The following is a 4,889-nucleotide window of genomic DNA, read 5'->3' on the forward strand; positions in this document are numbered from 1 at the left end:
GTGTGCATGTGCATGCATGTTAGTATGTATGTATGAACGTGTGTGCGTGTGTGTGTGTAAGCGTGCATGTGTGGCAAATGTGTTTTCACACACACACACACACACACACACATACACACACACACACACAAACACACACACACACACGCACGCACACACACACGCACACACACACACACACACACACACACATATATATATATATATATATATATATATATATATATATATATATATATATATATATATACGTATATATACATGTATATGTTGTATACGTATATACATGCTTACGTATATATTCAAACATATGTACATATAAATGTACACACATGCACATACGAAGGTCGGTTGAAAAGTTCATAGGCTGATCAAGATACTCTTATGGAATGTGACTGAATGAGGTTTACTTTTCAACATAGTCTCCTTGCGGTCTGCAAACTTCTTCCACCGTTATTGCAGTGCGGTGATCTCATTGGTCAAAAAAGTCATCTACAGCAAATATGACATCATCATCAGTACGACACTGGTTCCCAGTCAAGTGTTTTTATAAGTTGGGGGAACAGATGATAGTCAGTTGGGGCCAAGTCAGGAGACTAGGGAAGGAGATCAACCAGTTCAAAGCCACAGTTATGCACAGTAGCCATTGAAACGAAGTGTTGGATCTTTCCTGAACGTTTGGTTTTGATAATCCTCAGCAAGTTGGCATAGTATTCTACATTACGGTGAGGCCCTTTCGAAGATAGTCAATGAATACAATTCCTTTTACATCTCAAAAGATTGTGGTTATCACCTTTCCGGCAGATGAAACGACCTTGGCCTTCTTTGGAGCAGGTGAGGAGGAGTGTTTCCTCTGTATGTATTGTCTCTTTGTTTTGTCTCTGGTTCAAAATTATGCATTCAGCACTCATCCTGAGTTAGGAAACATTTAAGCAAACTGGCTGAAGCTGCATCAAACAATGTCAGATTTTCCCGTTATGTGATCAACGTGGTACGATTTTGTTCAGGTGTCAGAAGATGTGGCTCTCGCCGAGCAGAAACTTTCGTCATGACAAATTCATTGGCTGAATACTCCCAACTCTTTTCTCAGATATGCTAATTAGATTGGCTATGATTTATGTCAAACGCCTCTGTGTGTGTGTGTGTGTGTGTGTGTGTGTGTGTGTGTGTGTGTGTGTGTGTGTGTGAATGCGTGCGTGTGTAGTGGTTTACGAAAAGTTTTTAGCTACTTGTTAAGATTCCATTTTTCTTCCTTCTAAATTTGATACGTTTTCCCTTCTTGGCAGATACATATTACAATTTAGTTGTGTTTTCAGTTTAATCATAACTTTACTTCAGTAAAATGCAACAATGCAAACAACCATTAGAAACAAAAGATATCAATGATAATACACGAGAGCAAGTTATCGGCCGCTATCAACGTGGAAAGTTGAATCGAAAATCGTTCAACTTCACGTTTTAATCGATTAACAAGTCGTAAAACGTTTTGGCCAGGGTAATAAGGGTAGCTAAGAAGGAAAATATCAACCATCGACATGCAAATTCTCTAGCGATATATATCGCTATGTTGTTTAATAAAAATACTGAAAGACCTTGAGTATGAACGAAGAGTTACAAGAGTAAAACCAATGATTTTAAGAAACTAAGAATCATTAAAAATGGTTCCACTGGCTAAAGATTTCTGCAACAAAGAAGCTGAGTTTTATTTGTCAATATCAAATTCTGCCAGTTTTGCAATTAAAAGTAAATATATGTAGCATTGCAAAACAGAAAATGAAACTTGGGAGTTGCACTGTATGCAAAGAACAGCTAAACACGAAGGAGCTTTTGTGTTGGACTCAGTTTGAGTACAAGGCAGATCAAACCTGATTTTTGTTGAAAAATCTTTTAAATTACCTAAAGTATTTTCAAATGCAGGCATACCTCAACTTATGTAGTTTCAAGTTACGTTTTTTTTTTCGATTTTACATGTTTTTTTTCTTTTCTTTTTTTTATGAAAGAAATTAATGGAAATAAAATAACTTCGACTTCAGTCACTTTATCAGATTTTGCATCAGTCTCAGTGATCATATTTAATGAAATAAAACTTTAAATATTATTAGTATAAAACTTAAAAAACACCTAAAAACGAATACTGAATTGGAAAATCAAATAAAAGACATGAGAAGATATGTATAGATCCCTTATTGGCTTGAAATTTTGGCACAAGGCCAGCAGGTTTGAATCAGGGGGCTAAGTCGATTACATCGACCCCAGTGTTTAACTGGTACTTATCGACCCCGAAAGGATGAAAGACCAAGTCAACCTTGACGAAATTAGGACTCAGAACGTAAAGACGGATGAAATGCTGCTCCGTATTTCGCCCGGCGTGCTAATGATTCTGCCAGCTCGTCGCCTTGCCTAAGTCCTTATTAAAATAGATATAAGCCAATATATTGTTTCTATTTTTTTTTTGTTTTGTTTTTTGTTTTTTGTTTTTTGTTTTGTTTTTCGCATTACGTCGCATGTCTTCGAATCAATTACCAATACAAGTAAAGGTAGGCTTCTGCTTGAAAATAATCTATTATTCATTTATTCCAATGTAGAAACTGGTAAGAAGACTCTTCTTTTTGATGGTGACTGTATCTCTTATTATGCTAGGAGGTTATAAGCTTCGAAAAGAACTCTGAAATGGGCTGCTCAACTGCGACGAGCTGGCAGAATCATTAGCACGCCGGGCGAAATGCATAGCAGTAATTCATCCGTCTTTACGTTCTGAGTCCTAATTCCGTCGAGGTTGACTTGGTCTTTCATCCTTTCGGGGTCGATAAGTACCAGTTAAACACTGGGGTCGTTTGGGATCATAGGGATAGAAAGTTGAGCAAGATTGCCGAAAATTCCTTAAACCACAGAGGTGAAAGAAGTATTGGGCGAAGACTAGATAAATATGGATCTGTGTTATTTTAAAAATTGACGCGCACAAAATACCAGGGGAAAATTTCATTCATTTCAGATAATATTTTACAAGTTTATCCATGCAAGTTTTATTACTAGTTAAATTAATGTTGCGTTTTGTTACATAGCTACAAAGTTATTGTAGGATACTGCATACATACATACATACATACATACATACATACATACATACATACATACATACATACACACACACATACACACACAGACATACATACATACATACATACAAACATACACACATACATACATACATACATACATACATACATACATACATACATACATATAAAAAAAAAGATACGGTGTCTAACACAAAGGACTATTCATTCTCCCGGATAATGAATACTACCCCTTATAATTTTTGCCATTAATACAAGTCTGGTAAAAGAAACGGTTACTTTCTTTGAGTAAATGCAAAGAAACAATCTTTGTTGAAAAGATCGTGGTACTAATCAAACAGTGAAATGAATAATACATACCAACGTGAAAATTATTATACACACACCATGGCGACGAGCGCGGAGCTGTCAAGAAAAATTTCAGTGGACGTTCGAATTGAACTAGGACCTATACCAGTTCTACAGAAAGGCTAGGGAAGATCCCTCAATAGGCTAATATGAAGGGACTTAAAGAGTATCAAGATTAAAAAAATACCCAGCATTCTCAAATTCGTTGCAGACATAACACAGCTGATATTGTTCTGTAGGACAGGAAACAAAAGCTATGTACTGTTGTAGAGGTCAGCTACCCAGCGGATGTGAATATTCCGGCAAAAGTCAAAAAAAAAAAAGAACCTTAATGGTGAATTAATGCGGAACTTACTGCTCTTGTACCCTGACTATAAATTCTCATTTGTACTTATTCTCATAGACACATTAGATACCTACAAATTCACATAAAAACCTAAAAATACTAGGTGTTTCGAAGTAAGAGCAAAAGAAATTGATGCGAATTCGCAAAATCCAATCTATTAACAGCACAGTGAAAATTTGTAAGACATTCCAAAGATTCTCCATCTGAGATTCTTTAGATAAATATATGCACACACTTGAAGGTGTGCATCAACAACTCAACCAGCACACCAACTGAACCACATATTTATAAAAACCGAGAACTCTCTTAACTCAAAAAGCCTTGTCGCATTATTAGCGACCAGATTGAACTTTCTCAAAAAGAACTAAAGAAAACTCAAAGAAAAACATACTACATACATACATACATACATACATACATACATGTGTGTATATATGTGTTTGTGTGTGCGCGCGCATGCGTGCGTGTGCATGTTTGTGTGCGTGTATGATTATGTATAATACAACAAATCAGTACTCAGTCACCAATCATAAAAAAAATATTACTCGATATAATACTATATTTAGCTAGGAAAAGTATTATCATATTTTATCTTTTACGTGAACACATAATAACCAAGTTAATCTCATATGTCAAGGTTATTAGTTCTACAACAGTTTGTAAACGTCTGTAAAAAAATTATGTCAAGTTAGCCTCTGTTCTTTATATTACTCAGTATAAGTGAAAGTCGATGTATCCATGGTATAAAAACTGCTTGCAAACAACTTCAAATTATGTTAATTTTTTAATATAGATGGTCAATCCTTTACAGGTAAAAAATAAATTAGTTTTTATTTCTGGATTTGATTGTTTTTGATTGTTTTTTCTTTTTTTTTTTTGGTGTCAATGGCTCCTGTTTTTTACGGGGTATTTCCATCAGTGATTCTATGTTTTATCGCATTCACTTTTATTTTCACTTTGATAACATTTTTATTGTTTTTTTTTTGTTTTGTTTTTTTTTTAGCAGAGCTTGTCCATTTGACATTCTTAAACGTTTTATTTTGTCTTAGTTTTCAGAAAAAAATGTACATATTCAAACGTCTTGTCAGTATATACAATACACCACGTGTCGCTGTATA

The sequence above is a fragment of the Octopus bimaculoides genome, chromosome 4, assembly GCF_001194135.2.
Source record: "Octopus bimaculoides isolate UCB-OBI-ISO-001 chromosome 4, ASM119413v2, whole genome shotgun sequence".
Taxonomy (NCBI): domain Eukaryota; kingdom Metazoa; phylum Mollusca; class Cephalopoda; order Octopoda; family Octopodidae; genus Octopus; species Octopus bimaculoides.